General features: G+C 44.4%; 1 long non-coding RNA gene across 1 annotated transcript; it reads right to left on the reverse strand.

Moving 5' to 3' along the window:
• Positions 1-14,611: 14,611 nt before the first annotated feature.
• Positions 14,612-26,316, reverse strand: LOC145532149 (uncharacterized). The gene is made up of 2 exons (XR_014073042.1): positions 25,001-26,316; positions 14,612-17,960 (listed from the first exon to the last, which is right to left on the reverse strand). It is a non-coding gene; the product is annotated as an uncharacterized LOC145532149 (long non-coding RNA).
• Positions 26,317-26,516: the final 200 nt, after the last annotated feature.

Genomic DNA, 26,516 nt, shown 5'->3' on the forward strand with positions numbered 1-26,516 from the left:
ATGTCTGATTATTTGTGACCCCATGGACTGCAGCATCCCTGTTCTTCACAATCTCCTGGAGTTTGCTGAAATTCATGTTCATATTCAGTCAGTGATGTTATCCAACCATCTTATCCTCTGTCCCCTTGTTCTCCTTTTGCCTTCAATCTTTACTAGCATCAGGGTCTTTTTCTGAATAGAAGGCCTACTTTTGTGTGTGTGTGTGTGTTCAATGAACAGCAAATATCCCTTACTTGCCTATTAATACTTTAAAATCTGTCTTTTGATATGTTCAATGTAATCTGACTTCCCAAATGTTTTCTTTCTGATTAGCACTTCTGTGTCTTGCTTAGCAAATCTTTCCCTACCCTGAGGTCACAAGAATATGTGTTGTGTGTTGTATGTATCTGTTGAGTTGAGAGAACAGAAATCACATTATCTCAACAGAGTTGAATAAGGAGACATGGTTACTCAGGTTTCAGAAGCTGAAAGCCAAGAAGGAACCTTTGGGTAACAGGGAGATGATAGCTTCAGAAAACAGGTGCTGCCTTGAAGGCTAGAGGAACAAAGGAAAGAAACTGGGGTTGTGAGAACCTAGATGCTCAGGGAAGGGATGCCCACAGCTGAGAAGGATAGATGCTGAGAGGTTGAGGGCGAGGGTGGGCAGGCGATGAGATTGGATCCTGGTGTGCTGAGTGAGGCTGGAGGTTGGAACAGAGCACAGCGCGGGTGAAGGGCTGCAGCCCAGAGATGCTTCTGGACCAAACTGCAAAGTGGGAAGGAGGAAGCCGCTTCTGAGTTCCTCCTGACTCTCAGAATCCCTCTCTCGACCCCTACTGCAGTCTAGTGGGATGCCAAAGGAGACGTGGAGGCCCAGACTTCACTTCTAACACATCAGTTCAAAGGTAAAATTAAGAATTTCACTGTGGCGGGAACAGAGTCTTAACCCAGGCAGAGCGTCCTTCTCAGCACAGGCCCCTGTGTGACTGCATAGTTCACTGGTCTTTTATTTTGGGAGATTTTCTTAAGACTTTTACTCCCAAGGTCCTGAACACACAGCAGAACTCCAGCAGTAGCTTTGCTGCAATTAGGTACATATTTCTCTGCATAATTCTCAGTTCCTCTCTATCCTGGGGGTGCTGAGAGCATTGTGGTTTATTTTTACTCCTTGATAATCTTAAGCTTTATTTTTCTAATTGTTTTTTATTTTTTATCTTTAGCAGTGTTTTGGAGGTTGTGTGGGGCTTTGGTGTTTTTTTTTTTTTTTGAGGTTGTGTGGAGAGTTTTGAATTCAAGAGGCTGCTGTTATCCCTCAGACTAGGATCTTGTGTGTGTGAGTGTGTGTGTATGTTTGAGGATGTTGTAAAAATTATCTTTTTTTTTCCACAACAAAAAACTTTCATTAAAAAAATTTTTTTGGACTGAATGAATGATACATTTACAAAGATCATAAAGAAGTTAAAAGGCATCATTAAAATTTCACTCTTTATTTGCTGCTGTTACATAGGAATAGCAACTGTGTTTTTGAAAATTTCCTTGTACCTTGGGAGCTTGTTAAATTCACTGACTAGCTCTAATAGTTTTCCTGTAGTGTTTTGCTTGTTTGTTTTGGACTCTCTACATAAACCTATTATGAGGTCAGACAGTGTTTTATCTCTTCCTTTCCAATTCCTATCCTTTTCCATTTTCCTTGTTTTATCGCTGTTTACCCCTCCAGTAAAATGTCGAATAGAACTAGTGAGAGTGGGCATTCATCTCATTCCTGATCTGAGAAGGAAAGTACTTCCCTTTTCACCAGGGATATTATGGTTTTTGCAGCTGCTTTAAAATAAAAAAAATAAAAGCCAGGAATTATCTTTATCCCTAGATGTTATGAGTTTTTAAAAAAGAGACGAATATATGCTGAATTTTATCAAATGCCTTTTCTGCAGCTAGTAAGATATCTCATGATTCTGGCTGATTTTTGAATATTAAGCAGTCTGCTATTCCTGGAATAGACCTAACTTGTCTGGGATATATTCACCTATTTATATATTGTTGCATTTGGTTTACCCTCACTTTGCTTTAAGATTTTTATGTCTGTGTTTATGAGTAAGATTGGCCTGAAACTTTTTGTCTTTATAACATTCTTAAGAGGTTTTGGATCATGGTTAGGCTGGCCTCAGAAAATTGAGTTGGAGATGGCTTCATTTCTCTTTTTGAAAAGAATTTGTATAAGGGGAGCATTACTTCTCTGAGTGTTTGGTAGAATTCCCAGTGAACCCATGTGGACCAGGAGCTTTCTTTTGGGGAGGTTTGAAATGATGGATCCAACTGTAATTTTCTGTGTTATCATACCAGCTTTGGTAAGTTTCATTTCTTTGGTGGTTTGACCATCATCTCAATTTTTCATAATTATTTTCCTAGAGTTGTTCATAATACCTTCTTAGGGTATTTTTAATGTCTGTAGGATTTGTAGAGCTATTTCCTTTTTAAATTTTTGATCTTGTATATATGTGCTATTTCTCATGGCACTCTGAAGATACCCTTCTACTGTCTTCCTGTTGAGAAGTCAGCTGACATTTCATTTTAGGTGTTTTAAAGGTAATATGCCATTTTTTTCCCTTGCTGCAATCAAGATATTACTTTTGTGTTTGATTTTCAGTGGTTTTATTATGATGTACCTGGGATGGATTTCTTTTTTTTAGTTTATCCTTCCAGTATTTTTAGAGTGTTTTGAATTTGGGATTCTACGCTCTTCATTGTTTTCGGAAATTCTCAATCATTATTTCTTAAATATTACGTTTCCCCCCATTCCTCTCTCCCTCAAGAATTTACTAAGCACATATACTCAGTTCAGGTCAGTTGCTCAGTCGTGTCTGACTCTTTGCGACCCCATGAATCGCAGCATGCCAGGCCTCCCTGTTCATCACCAACTCCCCGAGTTTACCCAAACCCATGTCCATCGAGTCGATGATGCCATCCGGCCATCTCATCCTCTGTCGTCCCCTTCTCCTCCTGCCCCCAATCCTCCCCAGCATTAGGGTCTTTTCCAATGAGTCAACTCTTCGCATGAGGTGGCTAAAGTATTGGAGTTTCAGCTTCAACATCAGTCCTTCCAATGAACACCCAGGACTAATCTCCTTCAGGATGGAGTGATTGGATCTCCTTGCAGTCCAAGGGACTCTCAAGAGTCTTCTCCAACACCACGGTTCAAAAGCATCAATTCTTCAGCGCTCAGCTTTCTTCACCGTCCAACTCTCACATCCATACATGACCACTGGAAAAACCATAGCCTTGACTAGACAGACTTTTGTTGGTCCGTCTAATAGACATTCTCAATGTTTGTTCTATTTCTGTTTTCAGCTCTGCTGTGTTTTCCATCTTTTTGATACTCTATGCTTCATTTATTATCTTCCTGCCTTCTATATTTTAGTTGACTAATTTTCTCTTAAACCTGTCCCAAGAACTCTTAAATGTGGTTGTTCTTAATACTGGTTATTTTCAGTTCTATAATTTCCATTGGTTCTTTTTAAAGGAAATAATTTCCATTTCTCTGTTGAAATTCTTAGTCTTTTTATCTCATTGAACATATTAAGCATGGAACAGTTTATGCTTGTTAACTTTCACTGTTTATTGTTTCTTCAGGTTTTCAATCATGTGATTTTTTCTCCTCATGTGCCTTGTTATTTTTGGATGAGCACAGGGTATTATTCTTATGAACTTACTTGCAGAAGTCATTCATATGTTGCTATCTTCCCCCAAATATTTTCATTTTCTTCTGCTGGGTACCTGAGGGTGCAGTCTGATTTCATCAGTCCAGTTTCAGTGATTCAGCTCCTTTGAAACTGAGCATCAGTTTCCTATGGGACTGTCCCCTACCCTGTTACTGTGTAGTCCTGTGAGGTTCCAATCTAAAGTGAGGGATTTTCACAATGTCTTCCCCCTCATTCTGTCCCTAGACTCCAATCCCCAAGCCCTTAGCCAGGTGAGGCTACAGCATCACTGCTCAGCCTCTCAGTCAACCCCCTGGAATGAGCAAATGCCTCCAGGAGAAAAATGGTTCTACATATGCATGGGCTTATTTCCTGGGCTTTTATCTTTTCCAGATGGCAATTCTTCACTGCATTTTTAGCTTCCTGCTCTGTCCCAGTAGATATTGTTCACATTTTCTAGCTGTATTATATGTTCTCAGTAGGATGTTTGGTTAGAATGACCTATCTTCCATTGCTGAGAGTAGAGGTCTTACTTCCATTTTACAGATGAAAAGACTGAGACCTGGTATAAAGAACTTCCCCTAAACAAATTTAAGGCTGAGTTATAGACTCAGTGGTCAAGGATGACTTAGACTTGTTTTAGGGAGTAACACGTAACATTTTATTTTCCTGTGCAGGACTCTGGGCTCTCTCTTATCTTTGCTGACGAGGTTATGCTGAAAATGCAATGAACTAATCTTTGCCAGAGGAAAGCCACTACAGTTAAAAAGCTAGGAATGACTTAGTGAAGAGAAATGGGAGAAGAAAGAGGAGAAGTGTGTGGCGAGAGGCGGTCGGAGGCTTAACCATCCCTAGGGGTGGTCATTACGCAGCTTGTATTTCTGGCTACTGGCTGAGTCATTTATACTCACACAACTTTAAGAGTCTGTGTGTCAAATGTATAAGAGAAGGTCATCTAATGTGACTACCAGTGTATTTTTCATCACTTTTTTGAAAATGGCTGTTTAGAGACTTGAGAATGTGTGACAAGAGTCCTACACTTTGGTGTTTTTTCATTTTTTTAAACTTTTTTTTATGTAGACCATTTTAAAAGTCTTTATTGAATTGGTTGCAATATTGCTTCTATTTTATGTTTGGGTTTTTTAGCCTCAAGGCATGTGGGATCTTAGCTCCTGGACCAGGATTGAACCCACACTCCTTGCATTGGAAAGGGAAGTCTTTCTTTAAAAAGTAATTATTTATTTGGGGTGGGCTTCCCAGGTGGTGCAGTGGTAAAGAATCTGTCTGCCAGTGCAGGAGACATGGGTTTGATTCGTGGGTTGGGAAGATCCTCTGGAGTAGGAAATGGCAACCCACTCTAGTGCTCTTGCCTGGAAAATCCCTTGGACAGAAGAACCTGGTAGGCTAAGTCCATGGGGTTGCAAAAAGTTGGCCATGAATGAGTGACTGAGCAGACATGCAATTATTTATTTATTTTGCTGTGCTGGGTCTTGGTTGCTGTGTGTGGGTTTTTCTCTATTGTGGCCAATGGGGACTGCTCTCCAGTTGTGACGTATGGGTTTCTCATTGCAGTGGCTTCCTTGTTGTGGAGCACAGGTTCTAGGGCGTGCAGGCTTCAGTAGTTGTGGGGTGTGGGCTCAGTAGTTGCAGCTCCCAGGCTCCAGAGCGCAGGCTCAGTAGTTGTGGCACCCGGGCTTAGTTGCTCTCAGGCAGGTGGGATCAGGGATCAAACCAGTGTCTCCTGTATTGGCAGGAGGATTCTTTACCACTGAACCACCAGGGAAGCCTGGAAGACAAAGTCTTAACCACTGGACTCCCAGGGAAGTCCCAGGTCTTGCACTTTGGCTTCTGGTACCCTGTGACCTGCACAAGCTGCTTTCCTTCTGTGTGTCAATGTTGTCATCCCCAGAGGAGATATTGGCTCATACGTTTGCCTATTTTGTATGGAAAGTGCAGTATGGCTGACATTACTCACTATTACTACCATGAAGCTAGAGTAACGTTTCTGACGGAACTGTTTGATTGTGTTACCCCGGTGACTGAAGCCCTCCACTGGGGCTTTTCCCGGGCCTGTCAGTCTTTCTTTTCCTATTGCTCTTGGGCTTAGTGACAATCCCAAGAAGCACAGCTTACCACGTACAGGATGGCCTGGCCCTCAGCTGCCTCCCTGGCTTCATCTTAGAACTTTTACTCCTCCAGGGTTGTGTAGACTTTCTGTACCTCTCTTGTCTGTGCCCTTGGAGGGTCTTCGTCCTTGTTAGTGCTTCTGCTCCTTGGTGTCCCTTTCCCCTTCTCATCCAGGGAGCTGCTGATGCATCTGGGGTCACATCCTCAGGGGAGACATCCTTTAGTTGTTTAGTAGCTAAGTCGTGTCCAACTCTTTGCGATTCCATGGATTGCAGCATGCCAGGCTTCCTTGTCCATCACCATCTCCTGGAGTTTGCTCAAATTCTTGTCTATTGAGTTGGTGATGGCATCCAACCATCTCGTCCTCTGTTGTCCCCTTCTCCTTTTGCTTTCAATCTTTTGCAGTATCAGGGTCTTTTCCAACGAGTCAGCTCTTCTCATCATGTGACCAAAGTATGGGAGCTTCAGCATCAGTCCTTCCAATGAATATTCAGAGTTGATTTCCTTTAGGATTGACTGGTTTGATCTCCTTACTGTCCCAAGGACTCTCAAGAGTCTTCTCCAGTACCACAACGCAAAAGCATCAATTCTTCAGTGCTCAGCCTTCTTTATGGTCCAATTCTCACATCCGTACAATGACCAATTTAAATCTCTGTGAAATGCACTCCCTGGACCACATGCATCTTTCCCACAGGATTCCCAGATTTGTCCTTTTACATCTATTAGTGTAATTCTTTGCTTCCCGTCTGCTCTCTCACCAGGCTTAAGCACGTAGGGGTAGGACCAGTGTGGTGTTTGCCCATCAGTCTTTCCAGCATTCAGCCCACTACCCAGGAGCAGGAGGCATCCGATACCTACTTGTCAAATAAGGAAGGAAAGAAATCTTACGAATTTCATCCTAAGTAGAGATTTTTTGCCAGTTTACCCACTTGTTTTCTGGAAAGTAGGTCGGAACAAGAAGTGCCAGAACAGATGGTTTAAATAGTGAAGAAAGTGAAAGATGGTCTTCACATGTCCTTGTCTACAAGTAATTAGTATTCAACTGCTCCCGCTGTCTGGAACCTGGTGGCAATTGCCAAGAGAAAATGTGTTTAGGATTTTAACCGATCCTCCTGGAAACACCAGTAGGAGTGCACTGGCTGGAATCGCCAAGCTAGGCTGTGTGAATGAAAAATCTCTGATCTTCGCTCTTTTTTTTTTTTAATTGTGGGCTCTGTAGTGAGGAGGTACCGGGGGAAGGGGAAGGACACAGGTGTTGGCGGAAGTGGTGAGACCTCCCTGCTCTCGCATCTCTGCTGAGGCCACAGGCTGGTTCTGCTACCATTGTTTCTGGTGTATGTCTGACACTCCAGACAAGCTGGGGCTGAGAGCTGAGCATCGGTTTTGCCTGTTAGTGTATTTCTGGGTTCCTCTGAGTCAGCCTGGGAGGCCCTGCAGCCCTGAAGGACTCAGAAGGCAGCCTGCCTGTGGGGAGCCTGGGACCCCAGAGACAAGCCATCAGGCTTCAGCCGTGGCTGTGGGGCGGCAGCCTGTACCTCGGGCTCGCTGCTCAGAGCAGGGCTGGGGAGCCAGAGTCCTTTCAGAGCCATGAAGCCAGGACCAGGTGGCTGCACCAAGAGCCGCTGAAGCCCAGAGTTTGAATCAGCCGTATCTGAGCTCCCCTCCTGGTTCAGTTCTGGTCTGTTTCCAGATCACTCCTGATACCAGGTGTGTTTTTTGCACAACAGCTCATTCTCTGACACCAGCTGGTTACCAACATTTCAGCTCAACTCTGATGCTCTCTGGGGCCAGTGCAGACCCCCCAGTCTAAGTGCTCCGTCCCATAAGACCACCCCCACCGCGGACACCACCTGCACATCCCAGGTTGTTACCTGGCTTCTGACTCATGGCTATGAAGTCCAATAATCTTCTGGACTGGCTGACAAAGCCCAGGGAAAACCTGTTGTCACCAGTTTATTATAAAGGCTGCAACTCAGGAGCACTTGAAGGAAGAGATGCTCAGTGTGAGGTTTGTCAGAGGGGATGTGGAGATTCCGGCCCCCCACGTGTTCACCAACCAGGAAATTCAGCAAATCTTGTTAAGAGTTTTGATAGAGCTCGATCCGCAGTCCCACTCCCTTTCCCAAGGGTCACTTAGGAGGGCTGAAACTGCCCCATCCTGAAAGCCCCACCCTTTGGCATCTGGGGACCGCACCGGTGTCTCCTCATTAGAATAACTCAGGTATGATCAAAGGGAGCTCCTTATGAATAACAGAAGACACTCCTATTACTCAGGACTTGCCAAGGGTTTTAGAGGCTGTGTCCCAGGAGTGGAAACAAAGACCAAACATGGGACTTCCCTGGTGGTCCAGTGGTAAAGAATCCGCCTGCCAGTGCAGGAGACACCGGTTTGATCTCTGGTCCGGAAAGATTCCACATGCCGCAGAGCAAATGAGCCCATGCGCCACAACTACTAAAGCCTGAGCACTAGAGTCTGTGAACTGCAATGAGAGAAACCTCAGCATGAGAGGCCCAAGTACCGCAGCTGGGGAGTAGTCCTGTCTTGCTGCAACTAGAGAAAGCCCGTGTGTAGCAACATAGACCCAGTGTAGCCAGAAATTAAAATTTTAAAAAGACCAAACTTGTTTCTCATTATGCCACAAATACCATCTTAGCTGCGTGATCTTACACAAGAGTTTCCAAAATAAGATCATTGTGGAAGCAATGATGCAGTGCATATACCGAATCTGAATAGACTGTGTGTGTGTGACAGTCGCTCAGTCGTGTCCATCTCTTTGCGACCCCATGGACTATACAGCCAATGGAATTCTCCAGGCCAGAATACTGCAGTGGGTAGCCTATCTCTTATCCAGGGGATCTTTCCAACCCAGGGATCGAACCCAGGTCTCCCACATTGCAAGTGGTTTCTTTACCAGCTGAGCCAGAGAGTGAATGTCACTAAAGGCAGTTGGGATCCAGTACCCAACTCAGCCTAGGGCTTCTCCAGAGGGAGGGGGGTGGGTGGGCGGGCCTGCAGGGCAGGTGGCAGTGTGCTTTTTCCTTCACATGCTTTTATGTTTTCAAAGCTAAATTTGGCCGAACTAGGGTGACCTCAGAGGGGAGGAAGTGGTACAAAAGGGCAGTAGGTTATCAAAGAGGTGAATGTGGAAGAGGTGGGTGAGGGCATGGTGACCAGGGTCAGTCATGTGTGGGAACCCGTGCTCAGCAGTGAGGGGACGGAGGCCCTGCTCTCACACTGCTGTGACCCAGAAGGGAAGGCACATATGAAGCAGTGATTCTGTGTTTCATCACCATGTATATGTACCTTGTGGCTCAGTGGTAAAGAACCTGCCTGCCAATGCAGGAGATGCGAGAGATAAGGGTTCAATCCCTGGGTCGGGAAGATCCCTTGGAGGAGGAAATGGCAACCCACTCCAGTATTCTTGCCTGGAAAATTTCACGGAAGAGGAGCCTGGTGGTCAACAGTCCATGGAGTCGCAAAGAGTGGGACATGACTCAGCATGCACACACAATGTACCTGATATGGTATGAATATGTGCAGAGTGTGCTGGGGTCCCACGCTGTGGGACTGTAACCAGGCTGGTACACTTGGGTGAATGGCCGATGAGGGGTACTAATTCAGAGATGATAAATGTCCCTGACATCACCCTGGGGCTTACAGGGCATCATCTTACCTGCTACTCCCTTGGTGTACAGGAGGTGATCATTCTGGTTGCCCGATTAGGACATCGAGGTGCTGAGTTTCTTAATCAGACTCTGAATCATCCATCAGATGTATGGATTCTGGCCAGTGTGTTGAAATAGGTCTATGAGGGCCCTGGAAACTCTGCTTCAACTGGTTTTCACTGGGCTGGTTTCGTATCCTGGGTTTGGGCTGGCCAGCAGCTAGGTGAAAAGATTTCCATTCAGTTCTCTTGAGAACAGGGTCAGATGAAGGAGACAGGATTTCAGACTTGGATAATAGGCCTGAGGTCAAGATGGATCAGGAGTCTCAGAGAGAGAGAGGGAGAGAAAATGCTGAGAAAATACTTCCCATTTTCCTAAAGGGTTCAAATGTCTTCTGCATGGTGAGCACCGTCAAGGGTGCAGGCATTTCCACGGAGACCACAAGTGGACTCCGATGTCCCATGGCCTGCCACCTCTTACATGTGCTACAGACCATCATAACTGCTATAAAAATGACAGCTTAGACTCATGGCAGCTGCCAACAGAAAGTAAAAACAATGAACCCAGAATGTTCCTGCTCTTCTCCTGGGGATCAGAGCACTGGTGGCCTCGTGGGTGAAGAGCTTTGTGTACTGACCCAACCTCTCAGGCTTCTGAGAATGTCTACGCAAAGAGCGCTTGCTCCCTGCTCTCTGAGATTTTCCTGCCTTATGTTTAACCTACAATGGTGGGATACAGTTGTATTAATAATACAGTGACATGTGTGCTACTTTAATAATGGATTAAATAGCGAGATGTAGTGGCAAGTTGAAAAACATCTGCGATTTCCAAGTAGAGATTAAGGGTGGCTGGTATTTCAGGATGCACAGCAACCATCGTGGGACATGAGCGTCTTAGGACTTTTATTGGTGGCAGACATCTGTGTCATGCCACATTCACAGGCATTTTTTTAATGCCTGCATTAAAACGCCAAATTATCTACTATGGGTCAGTGGAAGCAAAGATTTTTTTTATTTTCTATCCAAGTGCACCTATTTCTTTAAAATTTTTTAAAAAACTGTTTCATGGAAGTACAGTTGAGTTACAATTATTAATTACTGCTGTACAGCAAAGTGACTTAGCTATATACATATATACATTTTCATATTCTTTTCCATTTTGGTTTATCACTGGGTATTGAATATAGCTCCCTGTGCTCTACAGTAGGGCCTTGTTGTGTATCCATCCTGTATATAAGAGCTTGCATTTGCTAACGCCGACCTTCCACTCCGTCCCTGCTCCAAACCCCCTTTCCCCCAGCCAGCACCGTCTGTTCTCTCTGTCTGTGATTCTGAAGTGCACTTGTTCCTGAGTCTTGTCCGCACCTGGTCTGGGTGGTGTCTGGGTGAGATCTGTGATCGAGTGAGTCCGGACTGGTTCCACTGAGTGGCCAGTTTCTGAGCCTCCTCACCTGGGACGCGCTAACCCTCCAGCCAGGGCTTGGGGGAGCCGGGCGGTGGGGCTGGTGGTCATGACCACACCCTGTCCTTCTCAGGCCCTGTCTGTTGTCAGGGCGACAGGCTTGTTTGGTTTCTGGAAGCTGCTCCCTTGACAGCTGTGGGCCCCAGCATGTTACTGCTGCTCCTAGAGATTTCCCTTCATAGTCAGGTGGTGACTCAGCAGAGGAGGTGCATCAAGAAGGGGCTGGGACCCTGTTCCTTTCAGCAGAGACACCTGGGTCACCGCTGGGTGACTCACCAGCCTTCCTGACCCTTGCACAGGCAGGAAGTAGCTGATTATCTCTCCATCCCTGCCTGGGGACAGGGCCGGTGTGGCTGAATCATGCATGTCCGGTCAGCTGGTCTCCATGTACACCCACACTCCCACATGTGCGCGCATCCACACATGACTCTGGGCTTTGGTCTTTCTGGCAAGTTTCATATGAGTGCATCTCACTGCTACAAATAACCACACACTCTCCTCTTTCCCCACACACATTCTTATCTCACAGAAAGAAACCCTTTCTTTGGACCTTGAGTTTCGCATGGAAGGATTACATCACCGCACGTGGGAACATCTTCCTTGAGGCATTAAGGGAGGCTGTACTTCAGATGTGGGCAGAGGTTGCATGACCTCATTGGAGGTATCTGGATGGAATCTTACAATATTCCATGCACTCTAAGGCATGCCCTTTTCCCGCTCGAATTCCTCTGAAATTCAGATGTGTCTTACAATTCCAGGACTCTTATATTGGACAAAAGTGGATGCATGGAGAGAGCGAGCCTGGAGGGGATTAGAGGGTGCTGGTGAAGACAGGGCCCGTGTTTCTGCTGCCCCGAGAGAAGGCTTTGGTCACTTCGATTGGACCGGCTGCCAAATGCTACTGTTCTTTCGTGGGATTTGGGGCCTTTGACTCAGGCTCATGGGTGGCATGTTTAATAGATTAGGTAACTGATGGGATAATTCTTCAGAAAGAAGCACAGCGTATGAGTGGAAGCGATTGTTACATGTATGGCTCATTTCAGATCATACTTTAGAAAATGCGTAAAAGTGCAAAATGTGTGTTTGTAGATCTAGTTAATAAAGGGACCATGCTTCAGCAAAAAAAAAATCTGCATGTAAGACTGTCATTTGACTGCTGCATGTTAACTGCTGACTTATTTAACCATAGGCCACCTGCATTTGACCTCTGCCAAGACCATGAAACCTTTGCTTTTTCAGGGCAGTGACCCCAGGGCCACAGCAGGGATGTTGCAGCTGCTGGTAGGGTCAAAGTATTGACAAAGAAAGAATACTTGCAGAGTAGTCAACATTTTTTTTAGAAAATTTGAGATTATTAAAAGATTCAAGGAGGTTCCCCCAAAATGCACAGAGAGGTCCTTATGCCTTCACCCAGCTTCCCTCAATGATAACATCTTACATAACTACAGTACATACAGTGTTACTGCCTACATTCTGACATTCTTCCATGGAACTTATCTAGATCTCCTGTTTTATGTGCCTTTGAATATATGTATATGAATAGTTCTATGCAATATTATCACAGGTGAGTATGCTTATTAAAGTGTGAGTCGCTCAGCCGTGTCTGACTCTTTGCGACTGCATGGACTGTAGCCTGCCAGGCTCCCCTGTCCATGGAATTCTCTAAGCAAGAATACTAGAGTGGGTAGCCATTTCCTTCTCAAGGGAATTTTTCTGACCCAGGGATCGAACCCAGGTCTCCAGCACTGCAGGCAGGTTCTTTACCATCTAAGCCCTCAGGGAAGCCCTGCTTATAACTTATGCTAGTAGTTGCCAGTCCAATCAATATGCAGACTGGTTCCATCCCGTCAGGACTCCCTGATGCTGTCCTTGGTGGCCGTCTTCCTCCTCCCCAATCCCATCATTACCCCCTTGGCAAACACTAAGTTTTCTCCAGCTCTTTAACTTTGTTATTTCAAGACTGTTACATAAATAAACTCAGTGTGTTACCTTTTGGTTGACTTTTTCCACTGGGCACAATTTCCTTGCAATCCATGGAGTTGTTTATTAATATGTGTTAAGGTATTGCTAGTGTTGTGTTACATGTAGCATAAGAGGTACTAGTAGTAATGAGTACATGTAACTAGTAGTAACACTAGTAACATATTACATGTATTAATAGTGCATTCCTTTTGTTGAGGAAAGGAATTCTACCATGTGTGGGTGCCATGGTTTGCTTATGTGCTGAGGGACATTTGGGTTGCTTCTTGTTTGGGGCTATTATGAATCCAGCTGCTATCTTCATAGCAGTTTTAAAGCTAAAAAAGTATACCAACTACTTGACCAAAGATTTGCTGAGGACAGGTTGTGTTTCATACTCATTTTTATCCCCCGGTACTTGGCATGTGTATGCATGCAGATGCTCAGTAAATGCTTCTTCAGTGAGTGGATAGGTGAATAGGTGCCATCTCAAGGAGACAGTCTCAGGGTAGGTGGTTGGTTAAGATAGAAGATTTAGGCTCAGACTGGAACACAGGGCTGGATTTTGTCACCTTGACCCTGGCTGACCTAATGCAGGCCTCTGTTATTCATCTGTAAAATGAGATAATAGTAGGACAGCTATTGGAGCACTCTGGAGAGCATGAAATGAGGAAATACATGGAACTCTTCGCAAAGTCTCTGTTATACAGTGATTGCTTAATAAATGTCAGGTGCGATCACTACTATTTGTAAGGTGATCACGGCTCTCCACCAGGTCTCCACCACATAAAGCTAATAACTTCTTATTGCTTTTACTCCGAAATGCTTTTATCTTCCATATCTACCATTATGTAGTCTATATTTAAGCCTATTTAAGTCTTGTATTCATATATATGTCTCATTTTAAATATCTTAAGTGCTTGCTTCTTAAAATGACAATTCTTGCTTAATATTATAATATTATCTTATGAACATTAATGGTCAAAAATCTAATGCGCATATGCATAGAAATTTGGAAGGTTTGAAATGTTCTTTCTGTGTAGTCATCCAAAGTTCCCATCAAGCTTGCAAAAAGGCATCTGTGCTTATAAAAGTGAGCCATATTTTATTTTTCCCTTTCATTATGATATAAATTCATTTGGAGAAGCACCAAGTGTCTTGGGTCATTTTTTCCTTCTCTTCTTCAGAAATCAGGTTGCTAAGTGCACACCCAGAGGGGCAAGGCCCTCCCACCCCTCACCTGCTGGTGCTCACAGTTGTGTGCTGGGGGTCACGTCTGGAGGGAGTGTCCCTCCTGTGACATCCTGGAATGTCAGCAGAGCCCTGAGTCATATGGAGCCTCCCGCCAGACAGCATGAGGCAGCGAAGTGAGACTGACCATTAACCAGCTACGGGGGCAGGAGTGGGGGTACAATTTCCAGTTGTTTGACAAACACCACATGACTGGCTTCATTTACCATCACGTAAATGAAGCCAGAGTCAGTTGGTATTGACTTATCAAGGTTTGTTTGGAAGGCAGGCATTGCGCCAGGCAGTGTTGTGCTTGTAAAGATTCCTTAGACCTTGGGCTGTACCCTGCGGGGACATGGTGTGTGTAGGGTGGGTTCTTGGAGGAATCTGGGCTTTGCAGGTGGTCAGAATAGGCAGATACGGGGGGTGGGGGGGACAAGGTCTTCTAGAACTTTCCCCTTTGTCCACATCACACACGAGTCACACCTGACTAGTGACCTCCCTGCTGCACCATCTTTGCTCAGCTGCCTCCTCCACCTAAAATGCCCTTCTTTGGAGAAACTGCACTCATTTCACAAGACACAGTTCCAGTGAGCCTTCTCTGCATACCTTCCTTCTTTCTGCCACACAGAAGTCTTTCTTTTTTTTTTTTTGTCCTATATGGTGACAGCCTTTTACTTTTTTTCACTTAGCATAACGTTTTCAAGGTTAATTCATGTTGTAACGTGTATCAGAATTTAATTCCATTTTAAAGGTTGAAAAATGTGTTATCGTATGTACAAATATGTTTGGTTTATTTATCCACCGATGGAGTCTGGGTTGTTTCTCCCTTTGGGCTGTTGTGCATAATGCTGCTGAAACATCAGTGTACAGTATCTATGTGAGTCCCTGCTTTGAATTCTTGTGAGTATAAACCTCAAAGTAGAATTGCTGAATCACGTGATAATTTTAAGCATTTGCAGGACTGCCAAGCAGTTTTCTACAGCAGCTGCATCATTTTATATTCCTACCAGAAATGCATAGGCTTTCAAAGTTTTCTATAACCATTTACTTTTAGCCTATCTGTATCTTTTTGTTTAAAGTGGGTTTCTTGGAAGTTCTCTGGTGGTTCAGTGGTTAGGACTTAGTGTTATCACTGCAGAGGCCTGGGTTTGATCCCTGGTCAGGGTACTAAGACTCCACAAACCATGCAGTGTAGCCAAAAAATAAATATATAAATTTAAAGTAGATTTCTTATAGGCAGCATTTAATTAGGTCTTGTTTTCAATCCACTCTGATAGCCTCTGTTTTTTAATTGATGTACTTAGACCATTCAATTTAAAGTGTTTATTGTTATGGTTAGTTTAATATCTACCATGTTTGTAATTGTCCTCTATTCATTGCCCTTGGTTCTTCATTTCTTTTCCCCCTTTTCCCCTTTCCCTGCCTTGTCTGGTTTTAACAAAGCATTATATATGGTTTCATTTTATCTTTTCTCTTAGCATATCAATTATATTGGGTTGACCAAAAAGCTTGTTTGGGTTTTTCTGTAAGATCTTATGGAAAAACCTAAATGAACTTTTTGACCAACTCAATATTTGTTTTTGTTTTTTTTAACTTTTTTGAGTGGTTGCCCTAGATAATGCAATATATGTTTACAACTAATTCAGGTCCACTTTCAATAACAGTATACTGCTTCATAGATAGTGCAAATATAACAGAGTAATACCAATTCTTCTCTCCTGTATTTTATAACCTTGTTTAGATTCACTCACTTATCCATAATCTATAAGCACCAAATATATTGTTGCAATTATGATTTTGAACAAGGATCAATGAAGAATAAGAAAATACTTCATTTTTACCTTCACTTATTTCTCCTCTAATGCTCTTCCTTTCTTTATGTTGACCTGAGTTTCTAACCTATATCACTATTCTCTCTGAAGAATTTATTTTCATATTCTAGCAAGGCAGTTCTACTGGTGATAAATTTCTTCATCCTTTGTTTTTCTGTGAATGTCTTTATTTCTTTACTTTTAGAGGACAATTTCACTGGAGACAGAGTGTTAGGTTGATTAGTTTCTTCCTGACACTTTCCACTGTCTTCTTGCTTGCATGATTTCTGCAGAGGAGATCAATGTAATTCTTATCCTAATTCCTCTTAGGGTAAGATATTTTTTCTTTCATCTGGCTTCTCTCAAGATTTTCCCTTTATTTTTGATTTGCTGCAGCTTACGTATGATATGACTAGGAGGAGTTTTTGTTTTTTTTTTTTTTTATTTATTTTACTTGGTGTTCTCTGAGTTTCCTGGATCTGGTTTGGCATATGTCATTAGTTTGGGGAAGCTTTCAGATATTATTACTTCAAATATTTTTTTTCTGTTTCTTTTTCTCCTTTCCCTTCTAGCATTCCCATTGTGTGTCTGTTGCACTGTTTGTAACTGCCCCACAGTTCTTGGACATTCTTCTCCATGCTTTTCATTATTTTTTCTCTTTGCTTTTCAGTTATGGAAGCCACCAGTGACACCTCTTCAGGATCCCTGATTCTTTCCTCAGTCATGTTCAGTCTACTGATAAGCCCATCAAAGGCAGTCTTCATTTCTGTTGCAGTGTTTTTTATTTCAAGCATTTCTTTTCGATTCTCTTTTGCAGTTTCCATCTCTCTGCTTATATTACCTATCTGTTCTTGCATGGCGTCTACCTTTTCCGTTAGAACCCTGATTAGTCACTGTTATTTTAAACTCTGGATTTTGGGAGAGGGGTGCTTTTATTATGCCTTGTAATTTTTTTGTTGAAAGTCAGATCTACTGTATCAGAAGGACCTGAGGTAGACAGGCCTTTGGTGTGAGGTTTATGTTCATCAGGCGAGGTGTTATGCTGTGTTTACTGTTTGCTGTGTGTCAGAAGCTAAACTTTCCTTTAATGCTCTTATTTTCATCTCCTCTGTTGTCTTGGCTTTCCTGAAAGACTCCTTAAATAGAGTCTGAGGCTTGCAGTTCTTTCAACTGTAATCCCCTGGAATTATGCAGGAGCCCTGCCGAAGAGGTGGGTGGTATGGGGGAGGGAGAGTGTTTTCTAGGCTTACAATTCAGTCTTTTCGTGAGCCTGACTAGAGCCCAGGTCAGTCTGGTTTTGGTAAAGCCTCAGCTGCTTAACTTCTGAGATAGAGGGCAGGTCTTATTAATGAGAACACAATGTTTTTCCTTCCTTCTGTGAAAAACAAGAGGGGATTTCTATCTGATCTTCATAGTGAGAACTTGTAGAATTCCTGGGGGGAACACTCACAAAAGTGTGGATTAGTTGCTAAGTCGCGTCTGACTCTTTGCAACCCCATGGACTGTAGCCTGCCAGGCTTCTCTGTCCAGGATTTTCCAGGCAAGAATACTGGAATGGGTTGCCACTTCCTTCTTCAGGGGATCTTCCCCACCCGGGGATCGAAACTGGATCTCCTATATTGCAGGCAGGTTCTTTACCAACTGAGCTACCAGGACCCCTCAATGCCTGGATGCCCTTAACATTTTTAGTTCTCAAGCTTGTCCCCGCTGAGCCTCCAGCAACTAGCCCATCACAGCTTCATGTGTCCCTACAGGTGTTGGCTACAACTGCGGGCTTCCCTCCTGGAAAGCTGTCAGGCTCTGTTTCTGCCTGTCTGTCTCTCCAGTTTGGGGGGCAGCAGTTTGCTCTGCAATCTCAGTTCTCTGAGGGATCTAACCAGAATCATCAATCTTCAGTTTGTTCAGCTTTTTTTTTCTTGTTGGGAGGGTGGTGATGACAAATCCCAAGCCCTTCACACACCAGACTGGAGGTTGGAAGTTGGCTTTTTTTAGTATGTCTTTATGGACTGAAATTGGTACTCTCTATAGACTGATCGATAGGTCAGGAAGCAACAGTTAGAACTGGACATGGAACAACAGACTGGTTCCAAATCAGGAAAGAAGTACGTCAATGCTGTATATTGTCACCCTGCTTATTTAACTTATGCAGAGTATATCATGAGAAATGGTGGACTGGATGAAGCACAAGCTGGAATCAAGATGGATGGGAGAAATATCAATAACCTCAGATATGCAGTTGACACCACACTTATGGCAGAAAGTGAAGAAGAACTAAAGAACCTCTTGATGAAAGTGAAAGAGGAGAGTGAAAAAGTTGGCTTAAAACTCAATATTCAGAAAACTAAGATCATGGCATCTGGTCCCATCACTTCATGCAAATAGATGGGGAAGCAATGGAAACAGTGACAGACTTTAGTTTTTTGGGCTCCAAAATCACTGCAGATGGTGACTGCAGCCATGAAATTAAAAGACGCTTGCTCCTTGGGAGGAAAGTTATGACCAACCTAGACAGCATACTAAAAAGCAGAGACATTACTTTGCCAACAAAGGTCCATCTAGTCAAATCTATGGTTTTTCCAGTAGTCATGTATGGATGTGAGAGTTGTTGTGTAAAGAAAGCTGAGCACCGAGGAATTGATGCTTTTGAACTGTGGTGTTGGAGAAGACTCTTGAGAGTCCCTTGGACTGCAAGGAGATCCAACCAGTCCATCCTAAAGGAAATCAGTCCTGAATATTCATTGGAAGGGCTGATGTTGAAGCTCCAATACTTTGGCCACCTGATGTGAAGAACTGACTCATTTGAAAAGACCCTGATGCTGTGAAAGGTTGAGGGCAGGAGGAGAAGGGAATGACAGAGGATGAGATGGTTGGATGGCATCACCGACTCAATGGACATGAGTTTGAGTAAACTCCAGGAGTTGGTGGTGGACAGGGAGGCCTGGTGTGCTGCAGTCCATAGGGTTGCAAAGAATTGGACACGACTGAGCAACTGAACTGAACTGCTAGACTGATCTCTGCGGGTATTATCGGGTATGCCTTGGAAACTACTCCATTTGTAAAAGGAACTCCCAGACCTGAGGCAAAGGGACGATTAAAGACTCGACCTCACCCGTAGAGCACAAAGATATAGGGAAGAGAGCATCCCAGTCTTGAGATGAAGTCTGGATCCCGTATCATCAGCCAGGCTTCCTGGGGCATCATCGGTAAGTGGGTGGTGTTTTGATGCCTGTTGATTTCTCTCTGTGTTCCAGCAGAGCGTGAACTGAGGTTCTGAATTTACTGAATGTGGGGATGGTGACCCCGTGTTCCCAGACCTGCTGTGCATTTGCAGTGGTTGATATGCTTGGGGGGTTGGTGGAAGAGCCTTTCATGGGAGAAATTATTTTGTACAGCTTCCTGGGAGGAACTGAAATATGCTCCTTGTTTCTAAGGAGGGACACAGGCATGACGTCTGAGCACCAGGGAGAGAGCAGATACAAGATGGAAAGGCTCAAGTTTGTTCTTTTTTATGGGTGAATAATACTCCACTGTATATACGTACCACTTCTTCTTTATCCACTTATCAGTCGGTGGACATCTAGGTTGCTTCCATGTTCTGGCTATTGTAAATAGTGCTGCAATGAAAATTGGGGTACATGTATCTTTTAGAACTGTGGCTTTCTCAGGGTGTGTGCTTGGTAGTGGGATTGCTGGGTCACATGGTAGATTTAGTCCTAGTTTTACAAAATATCTCAGTCCTGTTCTCCATCATGGCTATATCAGTTAATATTCCCACCAGCAGTGTGGGAGGGTTCCCTTTTCTTTATATCCTCTCTAAAATTTATTGTTTGTAGATTTTTTTCATAAGTTGAGTCAGTTCTAGTGAGGGGGATGAACCAGTTATACAGAATGAAGTAAATCAGAAAGAGAAAATCAAATATTGTATGTCAATTATGTTAATGCATATATATAGAATCTAGAAAAACAGTATTGATGAGTATTTGCAGGGAAGAAATGGAGACACAGATGTGGAGAATGGACTTGTGGACACAGCGGTGGAGGGAGAGAGTTGGACGAATGGAGAAAGTAGCATCAACATATATTCATTATCCTGTGTACAACAGATGGCTGGTGAGAAGTTGCTGTATAATACAGGGAGCCCAGCCTGGCGCTCTGTGATGACCTAGAGGGGTGGGATGGGGGAGGCAGGGGGGCTCAATGTGTAATTATGGCTGGTTCACATTGTTGCAAGGCAGAAACCAACACAACATTGTAATAGTTAAACAAACAAACAAACAAAACAGGAAAACGTGTAAGGGCTACATTCATGTGACCTGGGGAAGAGAGCAGGGCTGCTTCAGAGACAAGGGGAGCAGGAGACCCTGAGTCAGGAGAGGGTGAGCCAGGGCCCCTCTTTGCAGCACTCTGTGGGTTCAGCGCCCCTGGAAGGAAAACAGGCTGTTTTCTGCTGCAGGAGCTGTGGCAGGATGCCACTGGGAGGGGCAGCTGGAGGGCAGGTGCAGGCAGACCTGTTTCTGCGCACATGCGGTGACGTGCCTCAGGGCATTTGCACAGGAGCCAGGGACTTGTTCTGTGGACGGAGAGTCCCTCCACAATGGTGCATGGGAGGCTGCGGGAGTGGCAGGAGCAGAGCTGTGCCCGCTGCCTTTTCCGCCCATCACATCATTGAGGGGTCCTCTTTCTCCTCTGGGGGTGTTTCTAGCTCTTCTCCAGGCACTCCAGTTTTGTTTAATGCCTGAATCACACATGTGCCTAAAGAGTAGCCCCTCTTCCCTCTGCTCAGAGCATCAGTCTGTTCCTCTGTCCAGAATGTGAATGTACAGGCATATAAATTGTGTTTCAAACCAAAGTGACTCTCAATCACTGGGCTAGTACCATGAGCCACTGGGTTCTATTTAGTTAAGGAACTTACCAGAAGGAGAAGGAGGAGGCTTCTTAACCAGTCTGACCTCGTTAATCAGTCTGACCTCTTGAGCAAAGCTAAAAGGAACTGTGAGTACATTCTGTGACCTGCTTGGGGACATGCGGGCAGAAGCCAAGCCAAACTCAGATCTGTGTTTTGGCCCCATGAGCTGGAGGTTTTTCCTTGCAGGGTGCCAGTTAGAGTGTCCTGGGGTGATGCCCGTGGAGTGGGCTTGAGGAAGAAAGTGGAGGATGGAAGAGGCCATGGTCTATCTGTTCATCCATCAGCACATCCTTCATCCTCACCATCTTTATCAAGCTCAGCACATTCCAGATGTGATGGTCCTAAATGACGGGGGTGATCTTCCAGGGGGGAAGTCTTCTAGGCACCCTAAACCATAGGCTTCCTGAAGGCTTCCCGAATCTGTCGATGCCAAAAAAGAACCCAGCAGTTGGTGCCTCAGTGATGTTGCTCATTTTGAAGAGCTTACTGTGCTGCACCAACCATTGTTTCCATAATCTGTATAATGTCTCATTTCCTCTGCCTCATCCTAGGTTCCCTGAGCATGTATGTGTGTGTTCATCTCTGTATTTGCCATGGAGCCTGAAACCCTTGCTGATTCATACTGATTTCATTTCTTTCTCTGCTAAAGTGAAAGAACCAAATTGTGTTTGCCGCCTCTTTATCGCTTGGCATGCAGGACTTTCAAATTCTATTCTTCCTCACACTCTGATTTGTAGGACTGGGACGGTGGTCTGGACAGCGCTGGGGTCAGCCGAATGCCCATGGCTCATACCCCTCGGGGATACCCAGGTTGAAGACCCGTGCGGGTGCATTCTGCCTGTAACTTTCCAAGGAAGGCTGTGTTGCTGCTGTCGTGAACCAGTTTTGCTCTTGTTTTTTCTCTCCACAGGCAGACAGGGTTTGTTCTGTGCTTCTGTACCTTGCTCCCCCGCTCCATCTCCCTGACTAGGATTGATAGGCAGGTGTGAGCCGGCTGATCACAGGTGGCTGCACTTACGTGGTCAGGACAGAGAGACCTTCACTGGGAGGCCTGGGGTCGCCTCGGGGGCTGCCATGCCTCCTGGGGGTGTCGTTGCTGAGCCACCCACAGCCAAGTCCAGGGCTGCTGAGAGGGAACTCAAGCCTCTGCTGGCATCGATCATCCCAAGGATATTGTCATTCCATCTGCTGGGGCAGGTAAAGGGTAACAATTTACTGGCCCCAAGTCCTCTTCTCTTTGATTTCACCACTTCTGACCCTTAAGCACAATTTGCTCAGCCTTGGCTCCCTGAGAACTTGCTCAGTTTTATGAGCTGTGGGGGTTTCCTCAGCTTAGAACCCCTTCCCCGACCTTGTTTCCCTGGTTAACTGCTACCCTCTCTGTACAGGTCAGCTGAGTGCATGCGTGTGCTCAGTTGCTCAGTTATGTCTGATTCTTGCAACCCCATGGACTGTAGCCCACCAGGCTCCTCTGTCCATGGGATTTCCCAGGCAAGAATACTAGAATGGGCTGCCATTTCCTACCTCCAGGGGATATTCCTGACCCAGGGATCGAACCTGTGTCTCCTGCATTGGCAGGCAGATTCTCTACCACTGCGCCACCTGGGAAGCCTGCTGCTTGGCTGACACAGCGTCTCCTTTCTGAAAATCTCCCAGGTTCCTAGGCAAGGGTAAAGCCTAAAAATATGTCTTTTTTATTGTGCTTAAAAAATATATATAAATTTAACATCTTAACAATTTTATTTTTAAAAAACTTTATTGAAGTATAGTTGATTTATAATGTGTTTGTTTCTGCTGTACAAAGTAACTCAGTTATATATATACTAATAGACTATTTTTCATAATCTTTCCGATTATGGTTTGTTGCAGGATATTGACTAATTCCCTATGCTATATAGTAAGACCTTGTTGTTTATAACCTCTTAACAATTTTAAATGTAGAGTGAACTAATACTAGGTATATATACATCACTCTATAGCAGATCTCCAGAACTTTTTCATCTTACGATACTGATACCTCATATAGGTGGAAGTATGCAATTTGTCTTTTGTGACTGGCTTATTTCACTTGCTGATGCTGTGCTGTGCTGTGCCCAGTCGTGTCCGACTCTTTGCAGCCCCATGAACTATAGCCCACCAGACTCCTCTGTCCATGAAATTTTCCAGACAAGAATACTGGAGTGGGTTCCCATGCTCTCCTCCAGGGAATCTTCCCAACCCAGAGATCGAACCCATGTTTCTTACCTTTGCACTGGCACACAGGTTCTTTACCTCTAGTACCACCTGGAAAGCTATTTCACTTAGCATGATGTCCTCAAGGTTCATCCATATTGTAACATATGATAGGGTTTTCCTTCTTTTTTTAAGGCTGGATAATAGTCCACTGTATATAAATCACAAGCCACATTTATTCTTTGATGGACACGTAGCGTGCTTCTACATCTTGGCTACTGTAAATAATGCTGTAATGAACATGGGTGTGCAAATATCTCTTGGCAATCCTATTTTCCATTCTTTCAGATATATACCCAGAAGTGGGCTGGCTGGATGAAATGGTAGGTCTCATGTTTTGAGGGACTTGTATACTGTTTTCCACAGCGACTGCCCTGATTTACAGTCCTGTCAATCATAAAAATGCTTTGACTGCAGCACTTAAAAACATTGTTTGACAGTTCCGTTTTCTTGGCCTCTTCCTTTACTCTTGAGTGAGCATTTTCAGGCACGAATTTTGACCTTTTTTAAGCTTGTATTCCCAGAGTCTAGCACAGAGCCTGCTTGTAATAGATACTAAAACATTTTTTTACAATGAGAGAACAGTGTAAACCCCAGCTCAGGTCTCACTCAGGCCGATTACCGAGATGGCTTTAAAAATGTCTGGCCTTTTCAGAGTCCCCACTGCGGCAGGCTGTTAGTACCCCTGGTTTGCCCTAATGACTCTCCAGGTATTTCATGCCATGTTTGTGTCTGACGGGATTAGATGCAACCACCTCAGGGCAGGATCTGTCACTTTCACGCCCTTCACATCTGGAATGCCTCTATTTCTGTGTGCAAATCACACAATGATTCTGTCTGCTTTGAATGCTGCAAATGGGAGACTGTATTACATCATCATTTGACATGCGTACTAAGTTGCTTCGGTCGTGTATGATCCGTGTGGGTTGCCATGCCCTCCTCCAGGTCATCATTTGACATAGTGCCTGATACATAGTCAGCTCAGTTCAGTGGCTCAGTCATGTCCGACTCTTTGTGACCCCATGAATCGCAGCATGCCAGGGCTCCCTGTCCATCACCAACTCCTGCAGTTTACCCAAACTCATGTCCATTTAGTCGGTGATGCCATCCAGCCATCTCATCCTCTGTCGTCCCCTTCTCCTCCTGCCCCCAATCCTTCCCAGCATTAGGGTCTTTTCCAATGAGTCAACCCTTCGCATGAGGTGGCCAAAGTATTGGAGTTTCAGCTTCAACATCAGTCCTTTCAATGAACACCCAGGACTGATCTCCTTTAGGATGGACTGGTTGGATCTCCTTGCAGTCCAAGAGACTCTCAAGAGTCTTCTCCAACACCACAGTTCAAAAGCATCGTTCTTCGGCGCTCAGCTTTCTTCACAGTCCAACTCTCACATCCATACATGACTACTGGAAAAACCATAGCCTTGACTAGACAGACCTTTGTTGGCAAAGTAATATTTCTGCTTTTAAATATGCTGTCTAGGTTGGTCATAACTTTCCTTCCAAGGAGTAAGCATCTTTTAATTTCATGGCTGCAATCACCATCTGCAGTGATTTTGGAGCCCCCAAAAATAAAGTCTGACACTGTTTCCATTGTTTCCCCATCTGTTTCCCATGAAGTGATGGGACCAGAAGCCGTGATAATAGTTTTATGAATGTTGAGCTTTGAGCCAACTTTTTCACTCTTCCTTTCTCACTTTCATCAAGAGGCTTTTTAGTTCTTCACTTTCTGCCATAAGGGTGGTGTCATCTGCATATCTGAGGTTATTGATATTTCTCCCGGCAATCCTGATTCCAGTTTGTGCTTCTTCCAGCCCAGCGTTTCTCATGATGTCCTCTGCATAGAAGTTAAATAAGCAGAATGACAATATACAGCCTTGATGTACTCCTTTTCCTATTTGGAACCAGTCTGTTGTTCCATGTCCAGTTCTAACTGTTGCTTTCTGACCTGCATGCAGGTTTCTCAAGAGGCGGGTCAGGTGGTCTGGACTGTGAAGTCAAGTGGGCCTTAGAAAGCATCACTATGAACAAAGCTAGTGGAGGTGATGGAATTCCAGTTGAGCTATTTCAAATCCTGAAAGATGATGCTGTTAAAGTGCTGCACTCAATATGCCAGCAAATTTGGAAAACTCAGCAGTGGCCACAGGACTGGAATAGGTCAGTTTTCATCCCAATTCCAAAGAAAGGCAATGCCAAAGAATGCTCAAACTACTGCACAATTGCACTCATCTCACACACTAGTGAAGTAATGCTCAAAATTCTACAAGCCAGGCTTCAGCAATATGTGATACATAGTAGATGTTCAATAAATATTTGTAAGCATCGAACAAGTAGTGGATTCCGGAGGGTCCATTTTATTATACTAGTGAAGTCCATCCCAGTGTTTTCAGGCAGTGTTCTTTCTGCGTTCCTAGCAAATGCTTATTAACCCCATGCTGACTTGAAATGTCAAACGTGATGTTTTCAGGACACAACTCAGCAAGACTCTCCTGGGCCAGAACAGTTCTAAAACTAGAAGCAAATGAAGCGGCCTTTCCCAAAGCATCTTGTCATGCTGGTTTCTTACTGACTGTCACCCAGAAGCCCACGCTTCAGCAAAGCCAGACTTGTGAGTGGAAATCAGGAGCCACATACAACTAGGTTTCCTTTCTTCCCATATTTGAGTTCTAGATTCCTTGTTGGATTTGGGTTCTGGAAGCCTTGGCTTCTTGAGGGGATTATGCCGTAGGCATTAGAAAGAAGCTGTTGCCTTTGAGAGCAAAGTAATGGCTCAGGAGGGACAGGAATCGGGGGGGTCTGGTGAATAGGGGGACCCTGCTCTTCTCCCTCTGGCAACATCTGGGAAGGTGGGGAGACATCAAGAGGGCATGACCGTGTGGTGTACCATGCAAGCTGGACCTTGGCAACTGAAGATACCATCTTCCTTCTGCTGCTTCCTACACCCAAGCCTGGCATTGGAAGCCACTGGACGCTGGACTTCAATGGGCTGTGTGTGTGTGGACAGGAGATGAGTGTTTAGCTCTGTGTGCCTTTTTATAACCTTGGAGAAGATGTGGAACAGTTAGGAGCATCCACTATTGGACTTTTCACTATTCCAGTGACTTGGAGTTGACTTTGATTTGAAGAAAGAAGGTGATGTGATGACTTAGGCATGCATAGATTGCAAGACTTGAGATTTATTTCTGGCACATATGTGAGGCATGTGGCCTGGTGCCTGGATGTTTGAGGACTTAATAAAGATATTTTCTTTCACCTTTACTTGCAATGGTCAATGTCTCCTCTCTGATTGTTTGAGATATGTAGTTAACAATATTGAGTGCTGGTGAAAATATAGTTTGGGAAACTGACTTGTTTTAAATGCACTAGGGAGGCATGTCATTTCTCAAAGTGAAGACTTCTTGTATAAACAAAATTGTGCTAATCTGGGTTTTCACATAGTTTACTTAAGGA

This window comes from Giraffa tippelskirchi, chromosome 13, assembly GCF_054371585.1.
Source record: "Giraffa tippelskirchi isolate mGirTip1 chromosome 13, T2T-mGirTip1v1.2.pri, whole genome shotgun sequence".
NCBI classification, from domain to species: domain Eukaryota; kingdom Metazoa; phylum Chordata; class Mammalia; order Artiodactyla; family Giraffidae; genus Giraffa; species Giraffa tippelskirchi.